Source organism: Sceloporus occidentalis, unplaced genomic scaffold (assembly GCF_023333645.1).
Source record: "Sceloporus occidentalis isolate IW3139 unplaced genomic scaffold, rSceOcc1.0.p SCAF_3, whole genome shotgun sequence".
Taxonomy (NCBI): domain Eukaryota; kingdom Metazoa; phylum Chordata; class Lepidosauria; order Squamata; family Phrynosomatidae; genus Sceloporus; species Sceloporus occidentalis.
In genome coordinates, this window is record NW_028316983.1 from 51,853,081 (window position 1) to 51,868,776 (window position 15,696).

The following is a 15,696-nucleotide window of genomic DNA, read 5'->3' on the forward strand; positions in this document are numbered from 1 at the left end:
ACATGTTCCAGTGGAAGAATTCCCCCAATGTTTGGTAACATGAAGACAAACAGCTCTTGGAAATGTTACTTATTCTAGTAAAATTCCTGGAGTTCAACTCTCTATAACTCTAACAGTTGTTGCTGAAAACGGTAACTTTTCCAAGTTCTCCATACAGAAATAGGACAAGAGTATGAAGCTGCTTACTTACATCTGTCCATCATTCTGTTAAGATACTCCACCTGACTTCCTTTAAATCTTGGTTTCTGGAAAAGCATGCATTATCCATAGGAAGAAGCATATATTATAATCAAGGGAATGATGTGCATTATGTCCTGGGATGATCTATCATTCATTGATGATTTCAACAATAAGGACTACAGACAAAGTCCTGAATCCCCACTAGAATAGATTTTAATTATTGTTATTCCAAACTAGAGTAGACTAACTGAATCAATGGATTTACCTACATGTTGTTTCATAATTCAAGAATTGATTTGACAAGTCTAACTGAAGGTAGGAGGAACAGCCAAGAATCAAGCTAATGTTTGCTACCTGCATATGCCTTTTTTACAAGGCACAAAGAGAGCTCTTCTAAGGACTACCACTTCCTCTAAGAATTGACAAAGTTTATAACATGAATAAAGCTCATACAAATAATACAAGTAAAAGCATTACTATTATAATAATATGAGGAAGGCTTGGAGGAATTTAACAATTTTAACTAGGAGAAGAGAATTAAGAAGCAATATGACTGATAGCCATCTTGAAATATATGAACAGCTGCATTGTGAAAATGTGTTTTCTCTTGCTCCAGAGGGCAAGCCTCAAAGCAATGGGTTCAAATTAGACATGAGACTTCAGCTAAATTCTTTCTCAAGGTGTGAAATATTCAACAGCAGGCTGCCCAGTAAGGTGGTGGCTTCCTACAGTAGATCCTCTTAAAAAGAGACTCGATAGACATCACCTAGCTATGCAGTAGAGGTGGGTACCCAGTATTGGTAGGGGCTTTTACTAGATGATTTTATGGGTCCCTTCCAGATCTGTGAGTAACCCTGTGTACTATTTCATGGCTATTACCTGGGTTTTATGCTTGTGAAAATGTTAAGGCAAATCAGAGTTACTTTGGATGGCTTCCTCTTTACTCCCCCCAGTTCACTTAATGCCCGTTCAATGTGAAGATGATTTTGCTACTAGTAATGATGGTGATGAATTAACTCTATATCAGAGGAAATGTGCTTCAACATACTAGTTATTGAAGAACAGTAACAGGAGGAGCCTATTACAGTCACTTCCTGCTTATGGGCTTCTCCTAGGTAGCCAGCTGGCTATCATACAAGAACACCCAACTAAACAGGCCTTTGGGCTAATCCCAGTATGATTCTTCTTGCACTTCTTAAGGGCTTCTGCCACAATCCAGCCTTAAAGCAGAGTTTATCATGCTCCTCCACTAATGATTCACTCTTGAGCTCATTCCACAAAAAGATATTTCAATGTTCATGCACCCCTCTGAATGCACTATGTTAATGCACATAAATTATAGTGAGGTCATAGTCAGGAGTCAAAGTCATTCTTCCTGCTCCCATGATAGTGGTTAACCTAGCAGCATTGAGTGTCTGCCTCACCCAAGCTGAGTAGATCCACGTCGTAGCCATCCTTTCACACCCTTAAACCACGTATTGTGCTATATTCCACCACTAAACATATGACAGCATCCAGTATAGCTTTTATAAATACAGTAGATATGATTATGACAAAGTGAATTTATTCTACAGTTTGGATACTATACAGATTACTTAGATCAATAGTTCTCAGACATGAGTGCCAAGATATTGTTGGTCTTATACTTTCATGGTCAATGGTTAGGGATTATGGTCAATGGTTAGGGATTATGGAAGCTGCAGGAGAAAATGGAGATACAAGTTTAAGAACCATTGGTCTGTCTTCATATATATATTCCAAAATCCTATTGCATTAAAACTTGAAATGTATTCACTGCCCCAATTTTATGGAAGCCACTAGCCATCACTGCCCTCTAGCAGTGTCCCTGAACCTTTGAGTCCCCCCCACCCCATTTGGTGGGTCCGACTATTCTTCTCCTTGTACTTTGAGTTGTCTTTACCTTTTCAGTAGTTTGAAAAACTCATTTTCCATGTAAAAATGTTTTTGAATTTCAGGTGAATCCAAGCATCACATGCACAGCCATGTGGAAATTCTGCTGATATCACAGGCAGTTGAGCAGTGCTAATCCTCATGATTTAGTAAAACCAACACAGTAGGTGGCACCAAACCAAGGACTTTTAGCAGCCATTCTCTGTCCTATTTTATACACTGTCTGTTGAATATATTTTAAAAATTCAGGGATGAAAATGAAATTGACTGGAGAAAGCTGCCATCTTGGATGCACCTTGAAGAGTAGAAGCAAAATATTTTGATACTTTTTTTTCTTTGACACTTTCTGTAATAGCTGTGATTTTAATTGTACTAGTATCCTCTCACAGCTAGGTGCCTTTTGCGGTAAACAATGGCTTTAGTTAGGAAACATTTCACATTTGGACATGCACTTAAATTGAATTTCCCTTTTCAGGAATCATTATGTCTCTCAACAACATATAACTCTATAGGTAATATAAGATTTAAGATATATATTATTCTAGATGGCTAGCCTTTATTCCAGAACACCACAATACTGCTGTCCAAAGTCATGGAGACCAAAAATGCATCTCAGGCAACTGAGGCACATGACAAAATTGGTCCACTCCCATGAAAGCTTATGTCACAATATATTTGTGAATGTTTAAGATTCCTTAGGAGTGTTTGTTGTTTTAATACCAGGAATATTATTTTAGCCACACCATCAGATCTCTGAAATAGTCCTTGTTTGTTGCCTTTTCTTTATTTCTCCCTGTGGCAACAATCCAAGATCTAATTAAGCAAATTCTTATGCAGTGGTAAATTTCCTGTCATTCCAAAGCCTCACATAATAGAAAAATCATGGTACATTTTACAATCACAAGTCTCCAACATGCAATAATGCAACAAATACAAGGGTGCTAAAAATAGCCTACAGACACACCTCAAATGTTGTTGGTTGTCCTGTGAAATATAACCCTTGATTTAATATGTCTAAATGTTATGCACATCTCTAGACACTCACATATTTAAAATTCTCAAGACTCTCCTAATGTTTAATAAGCAGGGCAGCAGGCCAAAGAGGTTAGATTTGTTTGCAGTAGGAAATTTTATTTAGAAATAGTCAACTTGACTCTGTCATCATACTGATTGAGCCAAGGTAGGATGGTTCACTGCATCTTTAAAAAGTTTTTATCTATCTTATTTACCAACTGCCTTTCTTCCATTGTGGAATTCAAGACAAGGGCACACATGACTTCTATCTCTGCAGTAAACAATCCGAGACCTAGGCAACTTCATTAGGATTGTGGCCAAGAATTCTGTTGGTGACCTAGACAGTGTAAAGTTACATTATGTCTGCATTTGCCCTTTTATGGATGTTGGCATCGGGGGTATCTAAAGTCTGTCCATTCAGCCTACATACCAGCCATGGAGGTGTCCCCAAAATGTCAATTTCATGGCTGAAGGAAGAGGTGAGGTGACTAGGCAGCAGATGGTAGTCCTTCATCAGCCATCCAGAGGAAGAAAAAACATCCTTCTTGTCCCCAAGGGGTTCTCTGGAGGTCTAGGAGGAGGATGTCATCTTCCTGTGGCCAACTACTGAAACACAACTGGTCACTGCCTGCCGGCCCTTCATCTTCCTGCAGCTACTAAATGGCTGTAGGGGATAATGCCTTGGTGGCAGGTAGGTAGATCAACTATGTCGGGAAGAAGGAAGTGGAGCTACACTCACAAAAGCTTTGCAGTCTGCCATTGCTGTCCAAGATTTCAATCTATGCCTTTAGGTCAGGCTTTTAATTCACTCAGCTTTGTCATATCATCACCATGGACACAACACAGAAGTGCTTCTTCGTGTGAAATCTTTTGTGTTCAACAGAATCTAGAGGATTCACCTTATTTTTATTTTCAGGTGTCTAGTGTCTATAGTACAGTGAGACTTTGTTATCCACTGGGGTTTGGTTCCACTGTGGATAACAAAATCTGTGGATGCTCAAGTCCTGTTAAATATAATGGCATCGCAAAATGGTGTCCCTTATATCAAATGGCAAAATCAAGGTTTGTTTTTTGGAATTTATACTTCTTTTGGAATATTTTCAAGATGTGGATGCTTCAATCCGTGGATAAAAAAATCAGTGAGTAAGGAGGGCCAACTGTAGTAGAGAGCATCCTGGATACAAAAGTATGATCATTGATCCCCCCCTTTCATTCTTCAGGCTTCTGAATGGTGTGAGTCCTTGCATCTAGGATCTCACAACCTGTTGCCCCCCGATCCTTATTATTACCCCCCTTCTCTCAGACAAAAAAGATCAACATCAACATCATGAAATGTTATAAAAATATTGCAATGATAGATAATGTGACTGACATTTATGACCATCTGCTTAGTTTCTGAAAACAGAAGGTGTTCAAAACCCTTTATAGTACCACTGAGGAATGCCACGTCCTCACTGTGTAAAGGGTCTTATAGTACCTTTGAGACAAACTGTGTAGAAAAAGTTGTAGCAAAAGCATTCATAGACTTGGTCAACTTCCTCAGATACACAGCATGATGCATCTGAGGATATAGACCAGTTCTATGAAAGCTTGTGCTACAACTTCTTTCACACAGTTTGTCTCAAAGGTGCTACAAGATCTCTTTGCATACTGAAATTGCAGGCTAACATGACTATGTTTCTGAATTCTGCATCCTCACTAATATGTCTTGTAAAACCTCTGCTGCATCCAGTGACAGAGATCTTACAAGATGCAACAGGGAGGAACAGCAAGAGAGAATCTAGCTCACTATTGCTGCAGAATAAATATTCAGCAGTAGTAGCAGGGACAGCTTTTTGTCTACATCTGTCTGACTCATCAAGAACCACTCTCACCACGAACAATGACTTAAAAACCAGAATTTCAGGCTTGTGGAACAGGAATTATGGGACACGGGTGCAACAATCTTTCTTTGTAGGAGAAGCCTTCACTGTAATGATAGTGTAATGGATACTAAAAACATCCAGGGGTAGCCGTGTTGGCCACATAGCAAATCCAGTCAAAAATTCACCAAACAGTGATACCTTTATTGGCCAATCTAAATGCACAATATACATGTTGCAAGTTTTCGAAGCTTCACTAGCTTCTTCATCAGGTGAGGTGTTACAAACCAAACATGAGGGAAAAAAGATGTTAGCCATAGGCCTGCATTTTGCTGTTTCTCTTCTTAGGCCCTCTTCAGTCTGGCCATTAAGGCTGGCCTGGGGGCAGAGTCAGGGTGTCGTGTCCAAATACCACACGCCCTGACTCCACCCCAGGGTGCCAAGATGCTGCGTGCCGCTCCACACGGTATGTGGCATCATGGTGCTCCTCCAGCGCTGCGTCCATATGATGCAGCGCTGAAGGAGTGCTGCTGTTAAGCTGCAACAACACGGCTATAATGCTCTTTCCAGCCTCTTTTTGTGGCTCTTTTTTGCGCCCTGGAAAGGCCGGATTGGGGCTGCAGCGGTCTGTCAAGGGTGGTCTGTCAAGCCCCTAAGTTAAGATAGTATGGAGGGGCAGATCATGCAGGCTGGCATCTCCTCCTTCCAGCCATGTGGCAACTGGGAGCTTCTCAAAGTCCAAAAAATTTAATAACCATTTGCATCACAACAAAGACACATCCTTTACAATCCAGTATGTCTTAATCCTCATGAGGCCACAGACCCATTTGTTATGGCTAACACCATCTGTTCTTTCCTCCCATGGAAGAAGGGAAGGTACAAGTAATAGGACCCTATGCACTGTGATACAAAATTGATGGATGGATTCTTGTTGGTGCCTTATGCTGCCATAACCTTCTGTTACACAGATGCAGGACAGTTTTTTGGAGCAGCACTGGTGATAGGGGCTTTACGCTGAACCTGGATGCCCAGGTTTCAGTGATGATCAGGAGTGCATTTTCACAGTTAAGACTAGTTTTCCCATTGCACCCATTCTTTGAGAAATCAGTTCTGTAACACACACCTTGATTATAGCCTGTTTGGACTGTAGTAATACAGTCTACATGGAGTTGCTGTTCAGCAGGCCCAAAATCTTGTGACCAACATGCTGACTGTGGACGGTCACAGGGAGCATTAGTTCTCTTTGAAACAGCTCCACTGGTTACCAGTTTGTCTCCTGGCACAATTCAAAGTTCTGGTCATGATCTATGAAGCCCCTTATGGCTTTGGTCCAGACTACTTGAATGACCATGTCTCCTTATATGAATCTACCTGAGTTTTGAGATCCTCATACCGTCTTTCTCTTCATATTCACTTTCAGTGAGGACATGGGAGACAGCCTTCTCAGTGGCTGCTCTCACCCTGTTTAATTCTTTTCCATAGGATGCTATGTACACATGACAGGGCTTTCTCTACAGCAGAATTTAAAATATGAACTCTCTTCCAAGGGAGCTCAGGCTGGCTCCATCCCTTTTGTGTTTCCAGAGGGCATGTAAGCCTCTGCTGCTTTGCTTGTCCTTTAGTGCTTAAAATTAGAGGTAGATTCTGTGGCTGTTTTACTACTTTAAATGAGAGGTTTAAATAAGAGGTTTTGATTTGTTTCAAAATGTTTTACATCTGTACCTAGTGTTTTAAATGTTTTATGCATTGAGAATCTCCTTTACGGCCTTAATTCAACAATCTATCAATCAATGTAGTAGAATGGAAAAGGAAAGTGTGTGGCCCTCTAGATGTTGTTGAAATGTAACTCCCATCAGCCTCAGCCAACATAGATAATGGTAAAGAATGATGTGAGAGACAATTCAACAACATCTGGAAGGCCACATATTCCCCGTTCCTGTGTGTGTTTGTCTGTGTATACATGCTATTGGTGGGATGAAGTTTTATGTTATGTCTACATTTTACGAGTTATTTTCTTTGGCATGATACAGACCACCCAAAAAGGGCGGTCTGCCACTGCCTCCATTTCCGCCGGCAGGAAGCCTCAGCTGCCAAACGTCGAGGCTTCCCGGCAGTGCAATACCCGAGTGCACAAATGGCACACTCGTGACATTGCCAGCGCGACGGGATGTGCGAACGTTACACGTCCGTCACGTCAAAATGGTGTATACAGGGTGCCGCCATTTTGACGCCCCCATCACGTGCTAGGGGTGAGGCCGGTATGGACGCTGCGTCCTTGGCCTACCCCATCACGTGACGGGGGTGGCGCAAAGGCCCGTTTAAATCAGGCCTTAGTTGCTTTGAATTCTTTTTAAAAATAAAAGGTCTGACAGAAAGAAAAAAGGCAAACAAGGTGCCTCACTGTTGTAAATTTAACTCACCCTGAGGGTAAAAGTAGCCATGGCACATGGTTTTGTTACCCAATATAGCCAATATCTTTTGCATGCCTGCAAGAGGATCATGGCACCTAACTTTGCATCATGAACTGTTTTACCAGGGCTCATAAAATAACATTGCTCCATTGCCAAGCAACCATTTTAATTGGTATGCTTCTATCATCTTCACAAGGAATAGCGTGGGGGTGGGGGTGGGAATCAGAAGTGAAATTTTAATAATTTAAATTGGATGTTTAAATATTTAAATAATATTTTAAAATGTTCTTAAAACAATTGGTAAAAATAGACCAGATCAAATATATAGTCATGAATACGAATTATCCACCTTCTAATTATAATTCTGTAAGCATGTTAATAAGTATAAGTATGTTATAAGTATGCCAGGACAAGAGTCTACCATCAGATCAGAATTTGGAAAAACAGCCTGATTCCTAATTGGCAAAGAGGTCATGCAAGGTTGCATTCTTATTACCATATTTATTCAACTTGTATGCAGAAAACATCATATGAATAATAGGTTTAGACTCAGACAAAGGAGGAGTGAAGATGGAAGTAATATCAACAATCTGAGATATGCAGACAACACCATATTACTAGTATAAAACATCACAGACTTGGAACAATTACTATAGAATGTCAAAGATAAAAGTGCAAAGGCAGGTTTAACACTGAGTATGAAGAAAACAAAAATAATGACTATGGAAGAAATACATAAATTCAACCTAGAAAATGAAGAAATTGAAATACTTAAAGAGTTCTTGTATGTAGGATCAAACATTGATCAGAATGGTAACTGCAGTGGAAAAAAAAGACACCTAGGGATGGGAAGGGCAGCTATGAAAGAACTAGATAAGATCCTAAAGAATAAAGGCATTTAACTGAACACTAACATCAGAATCGTCCAAGCCATAGTATTCCACATCACCATGTACAGACGTGAGAGCTGGAAAGTGAAGAAAGTGGATAAGAGGAAAATCAGCTCATTTGAGATGTGCTGAGAAGAGTGCTGAGGATACTGTGGACAGTCAAAAAAACAAACAAAGGGGTCCTTGAATGGATCAAACTAGATCTTCCTCTTGAAGCCAAGATGGAGAAACAGGCTATTGTACTTTGGCCACATCATGAGAAGGCACAGTCACTTGAAAAGACATTAATGTAAAGTGAAGGGCAATAGAAAGAGAGGAAGACCACCCGCCAATGACTGCATTCAATTAAATCTACAGGATTTAAGCAGAGCAGTGGAGGATAAGGGTCTTGGAGATGTTTCATCCATGGAGTTGCTGTGAGTCAGGGCTTACCTAAGGGTAGTTAACAGCAATGTTAACTGCAATTTATGGAGATAGCAGATATTCTGACGGTTCTATTCTGCAGGTGCTGTGCAAAAAATGAGCTCCCCCCACCGCCCCCTGCTCTCTCTTGATTCTTTGCCTCTCTCTACATGGAAAGACAAAAAAGGTCACTGAACAGCTAATTTAGGGAGTTGGACTATCTCCACACTGCAGAAATAATCTAGTTTGACACCACTTTTACTTAGGGTTGCCATAACTATCAACCTCCAAACTGGGACAAATCGGGGGAAATGTAAGACAATGTAGGACAAAATTTAGCCCCTAATGTAGGACATATTTTTAAAATGGAGGACACACGAAAAAATTTAATGCTTTAAAAAAGTATTGATATAAACGCATGTTTCTTAGGCATGCTCAAAATGGAGGACATTTTGGCATTATTCCTAGACAGATGGCAGAAATGTACTTCCCTTTCTGACCAAACACCCCTCCCCCAAATTCCAAAACACACACAACAGCACAAGTCCAGGCATCCTTAGCATTTGAGCTGAGATAGACAGGTAGCCCCTTGAGCCGGCAAACTACATGTTCCAAGCCTTCTTAGCAATTCCCCCCCTTCCTCCTTCTCCTTGCCGCCTGCAACCCCCCCAAACCCTCACCCCCTCTTTTCCCCCAGGTATATCTCAACTTACTGTAAGGGGGATTTGTGGGTCAGTCTTTTTTTTAACATGGAGGCAAAGCCCTGAGAAGCCCTGGATCCCTGAGAAGAAAAGGAGGGGGGGCTTAGAGAGAGGGGGGTAAATAGATAGAGGGTTAGATAGAAGGGGGTTAAATACGGGGGTTAGAGAAAGGAGGGTTGGAGAAAGAGGGACTAGAGAAGGGGGGCTAGAGGCTGGGTTGCCATTAGTCATAAAGGAGTTGGGCACACAACAACAACAACAGGAGCAGCAGCAGCCAAGGAGGAATGGGGGAGGAGGAGAAAAAGAAATGGGAAGGAGAAAGAAGAAGAACAGGGAAAAATATAAAAAGAAGAGGAGGAGGAAGAGGTGAAGAAAAGAAAAAAGGGGAGAAAAAAGAAGAAGAGTAGGGGGAGGAGAAAGAAGAGAAGGAGGGGAAGAAAACAAAGAGGAGGAGGAGGAGGGGAAAGAGGAAGAAAAAGAGGAAGAAGAGAAGAAAAAAACAGGGGAAGAGAAAGGAAAGGAAGAAAAATAACTTGCTGGCAAAGCTCTTTCCTGCCCTCGGCCCCTGCAAGGGACCAAAGAGGAGACGCTTCTCCTCTTGAGGCTGGCTGGCCAATGGGGAGAGTAGAGCTGGAACAGCCCCACCCCCTGCTAACAGTCGCAGGGAAGGGCTGTCCAGCCATTGGCCAGCCAGCCTGAAGGGCAGGAGCTCCTGCAAGAGCACACAGGGCCAGGGCAAAGCGCAGCAGGCAGTGGAAAGGCTGCAGCAGCAGCCGCAACAGCAATGGCGGTGGCGGTTGCAGAGCGGCCGCGGTTGTTGCAGCGGAGGTGGCGGCAACCAGCTCAACCCGGGATAAACCTGGGCAAGGGGCAAAACAGGGCGGGACCGTGCCAACTGGCCAAATACCGGGTTTGTCCCTCCCCCAGGCGGGTTATGGCAACCCTACTTTTACTGCCATGGCTCAGTGCTGTGGAATTCTGGGAACTGTAGTTTGTTGTAGCACCAGAGCTATCTGAAAGAGAAGGCTACATGTCTCACAAAACTACAATTTCCAGAATTCCATAGCAAGTGGTGTCAAACTGGATTATTTGTCTAGTGTAGATCCAGCCTATGCTTATAGAGAACAATAATGAACTTCTAATAAAAATCAGGACAGGCCTGATGGCCAATACAGACATCAAATACACTACATAATTGGAGCAAAAAATGGAGAAGCTCCATTTTCTCTGCAAAAACAAGACCAAGAACATGTTGTGGCACAGACCATGAACTACTAGTAGAAAAGGTTAGAGTAAAGCTAAAAGAGAACACTAAACCAACCACCATGCCAAAATACAGCCTGAAGAACATCTCCATAGAATTCGAAGACAATATAAAAAATAGATTTTCACTATTAAGCCTAATTGACCAGGAACCTGCTAAACTTTGGACTAAAGCCAGGAACACTGTCAGGGAAGAATGCAAAAAGACATTCTCTGTAGCCAAAAAGGAAGAGACACATCAATGGATGAGAGGTGAACGTCTCCAAGCGATTAAGGACAGATGAGGAGGAAAAGTAAAAGATGACAGAAATAGAATCAGAACCCTGAATGTAACTATTCAATTACCTGTGTGCAGGGGCAAGTTTATATTACGTACTATATGCAAGGATATACTGCTATAATAATCAATACAGAGAAATGGAAGGCAACAACAAAAAAGGAAGAATGAGAGGCCTCTTCCACAGGATCCAAGAAAGAAAAGGGAAATTTAAACCAAGAATAGGGGTGTTCTACAACCAGCAGGGGAACACATTACATGACCAGAAAGAAATAAAAAAGATGATGGATACAATGCATAGGAGAACTATGTAAAAGAGATGAAAGGGTGACAGATTCATTTGAGGAACAACCATATACAGACGAACCTCCAGTTTTAAAAAGTGAAGTGGAAGCTCCACTCAGAGCACTGGAGAGCAACAAATTATCAAGAATAGATGGCATACCAATAGAGCTCCTTCAATCCACAAAGACAGAATCTATTCTAGTCCTAATTAAAACCTGTCATCAAACAAAACCATGGCCTTCAGATTGGAAACACTCAATTTACATCCCAATCCCCAAGAAAGGGGACACCAGGGATTGCAGTAACCACAGGACCATTGCATTAATTTTTCATGCAAGCAAAGTATTGTTCGAAATTCTACAACATAGAATTTGAGCATATATGGGGTGAGAAATGCCAGATGTCCAAGATGGTTTCAGGAAAGGAAGAGGCACTAGGTATTATATTGCAAACTTAAGCTGGATAATTGATCATACCAAAGAATTTCAAAAGAAAATCAGCATGTGCTTTATAGATTAAGAAAACCCTTTGATAGTGTAGATCGTGAAAAACTATGGATAGTTCTTAAAGAATAGGGGTGCCACAGCATTTGATTGTCCTGATGTATAACCTATAGTCAGGACAACAGGCTACTGTGAGGACAGAATACAAAGAAATAAACCTATCTGTTTAACTGTTATGCTTAAAGTATACCATGGGATTCTGAGAAGTGTAGTTTATTGTGGCGCCAGAAGTCTCTGACAGAGAAAGCTACAAAACTACAATTCTCAGAATTCTAAAACATTGAACCATGGCAGTTAAAGTGGTGTCAAACTGGATTATTTCTGCAGTTTGGATGCAGCCTAAGTAGCTGATAGAGAATGCTGGCCAATCATATTTCAGTATACTTAACAAGGTAGCCGATAGACAATAAAAACCAATATACTTAGGCTATTCTTCACAGAAATGATAATAATATTACACAAAAGCAACATTAAATAGCTCCAATTAAATTCCCAAGCAAGAGACAGGGGGAAAAATGTCTTGCTTCTAGAAACAGGCATAGGACAGAGACAGATTTCCCTGGGAAAAAAAGCATTCCAGAATCTCAGTGTTATCACAGAAAAGGCCTTCTTCTAGGACATCTTACAGAGTCTTGGAGTTAAATCAGGCATCTAGAGTCCCCACAAAACCCTATGCATTGTTCCTCATGATACCTTAAGTTGGTGGCATGAATTTCTTTGTTCCCCACTCAGATTAGTTACTGGCAATAAGAGTTTTAAGCTAAAAAAAAAAAAAAAGTAAACTGGAATAGAGGTATTTGATCCCATCCTTTTATTTTTTACCTATTCATCCCTGGAATACCGTGTCTGAAAATATATTAAGCTCTTAAACTCAAAGAGGTTGTCCACCTTTACCAAAAAGTAGGAGAAATAAAAATGTTTATCTACAGCGCTATAATAATAATAATAATAATAATAATATGAAAATTGTTTCTATTCAGATAGAAACCCAGTAGTGCATGACAACCACTTTCCAGAATCAATGTGTCAGTATTGCACCTCATTCTGCCTGCTGAGCAGATTGATTGTAGTGGGGTGGGGATAAGAGAGAGAGAGTCACGTGGCATGGACCAGATACACCAAACAGCTATATGAACTAAAGCACACAGCAGAAACACATTGGCCATGTGCATATTGGCAGCTGCTGGCTCAGACATGCTCCAGTGAGAATTGCTTAGAATACATTTTCTTTCTCAGTGAAATATGAAATATGCTTCCTGGATGCTATGCAGCCAAAGTATGAACCAGACGCCAAGTTTAGTACAAGGTGTGGCAAGGAAGTTTCAGTCTTACAGGGACATATTTTCAAAGCAAAGGAATACGAATGGGCTTCCATCCAATGTTGGGTGTACACATCTCCTAAGCCATTTCAAATATTGACTCACACCTCCACCCATGACAGCTGGTCAAACCCTCATTCCTTTCTCAGTACATAGAACTGCAGAATTCCATAGGGGTTAATATCTGGGTAAGGGGAAGGGCGCAAAGGCCAAGAATTTGTGATATACACAGGGTGAGAAACATGGGCTCAGTCTCACATGCTTCATATTTTAGGTTCACAATTACCTGTTCCACCCAGTATTCAAGAGCCTAACTATTACCTTACATAAAATTGCATTAAATGAACCCTCACAGGCACTTTTCATAAAGAAAGGCATCTCTGTAAGCAGCAAGGAGAGGAGATGTGGAGCAGACAAGTGGGGGTGCATGCATTAATATATGGGGTGAGATGCATGCACCAATCATTTCCACACCAACATTTTTTCTGTTTCCTTTCCCATTGCATTGAAATAGCCACTGCTGTTTCCTTTCAACAGTAAACAGCAGTAGCAACTGGTTGTCCCCATGTATGGTGATGAATGTGCTCCACATTTTAGTCGGAACTAAAAAGGTGCTATATAACGTGCTAAACACTATATCTAAAGATGTTTAATTGCCTTGGATAGTTTGGACTAAAAGCAGAGAAAATTCATTGCCCTACTAACATGACAAATACCTGTCACTACTGATAAATGTTCATCTGAACCTCACTGGCAAGGGAAAGCAGAAACAGATGGGGAACAATTTGGGACAAAGGGTTAAATATAGGAACACATACATACTACTCTTTTGCTCACTATTACTCTCCCCAAACTATCAATCCAAACTCTTGGTTAGGTATGTTTCAACAACTGTACAGTGTATTTACAAGAAATACAAGCCTAAACATACATCAGACTAGGGCTGCTGCCATACTGCAGAATTAATGAAGTTTGACACTGCTTTAACTATCATGGTCCCATCCTATGATGTCCTGGAACTTGTAGTCTGATGTGGTGCCAGAGCTCTCTGATAAAAAAAAAAAAGGCTAAATATCTCACAAAACTACAAACTGCTATAGCAGCAGTTCCCAACCTTTGTTGGGCCGCAACCCCCATTGGGGACGAAAGTCTCACCTGCAGCCTCCCTGATTGGTTGGCTTTGCAGCCGGGACTCCCACCCCTTCCCTGCCTCCCAACTAATTAGGGAGGCCACCGGGGAGAAGGGGCGGGACTTCCGGCTGCAAAGGCTGCTGGGGCTTGCAGTCCTGTCCCCTTCTCCCCGTGGTTGCCTGGCAGCCATGGGAAGAAAGGGAGGAGGAGGCGGCCCTGCCCCATTCCCTTCTACCTGCGGTTGCCTGCGCCATCGCCGTCACCTACAGGGAGAAGGGAAAGAGGAGGCAGACATGTCCCCGTCCCCATTTCTCCACGCAGTGCCTGCGCCAGCGCTGGCACCCATGGAGAGAAGGGGAGGAGGGGGAAGCAGGGGGGATTCCCAACCTGGTGACCCCCGAGAAGGTTGGGAACCCCTGAGCTAAAGCATTGTCAAGTTGCATTAATTCTGCAATGTAGATGATGCTCAGAAAGGGGTCAAAGAAGCTTACATGTAATGCTACAGCTCAGCATAAACTACAAAATGCTTTCCCACCACCATTCCCTAGGAACATAGTTTTTAAAACCCTTGCAAATATGTTTTAATATGCACCTCAGTCCCACTGTACATAAGTCAACTAAATTCCATTCTTCACTATAGAAAGAATGCTGATCTCCAGAGGTTCTTACAGGAACAGGGTAAGTATAAAACTGATGTGGTCAATACGTCACCACAATTAAACCACAATTACAATAGGAAACAAGTGGCTTATCACACAACAACACCTCCAACCCATAGCTGCTCTGTTCAACCCACCCCTTTTCATTGACAGGGAAATCCATCAATGACCTTGCAATCACACAAGCCCCCAGGTGTGAAATGTTGCTGCTAGACTAGTTGCATAATTGATGGTCACATGGTGGCAGTGTCTCTTCCTCCCCCTGCCCCCCTCTCAATTCCCAAGCTATTCTCATAGAATCATAGTATTGGAAGAGGTCACAAGGGCCATCAAATCCAACCTCCTGCCAGGCAGGAATACACAATCGAAGCACCCCCGACAGATGGCCATCCAGTCTCTGTTTAAAAACTTCTAAAGAAGGAAATTCCACTGTACTTCATTTGACTGTCAAATAGTTCTTATTTATCAAGAAGTTTAATGTTTTAGGTGGAATCTCTTTTCCTGTTGCTTGAATCCATTGCTCAAGGCCCTATTCTCTGGAGCAGCTGAAAACAAGCTTGCCCCATCCTCAGTATGACATCCCTTCAAATATTTAAACACAGCTATCATATCACTTATTCGCCATCTCTTCTCCAGGCTGAACATACCCCACTCCCCAGGTCTCTCCTCATAATGCATGGTTTCCAGACCCTTTGGCTGCCTTTCCCTGGACAGGCTCCAGCTTTTCAACATCATTTTTGAACTGTGGTGCCCAGAATTGGATGCGGTATTCCAGGTGAGGCCTGACCAAAACAGTATAGAGTAATATTATTACTTCCCTCAATCTAGACACTATACTTCCATTGATTCTATCCAACAGTAAAATATAAGATTTTGGTCAAATGTAAA

At 41.7% G+C, this 15,696-nt stretch overlaps 1 protein-coding gene across 3 annotated transcripts in view; it reads right to left on the reverse strand.

Annotated features, from left to right (window-relative positions):
• Positions 1 to 15,696, reverse strand: part of CUNH6orf132 (chromosome unknown C6orf132 homolog) — a 59,354-nt gene that overhangs the window by 13,591 nt on the left and 30,067 nt on the right. The gene's annotated exons all lie outside the window — the stretch shown is intronic.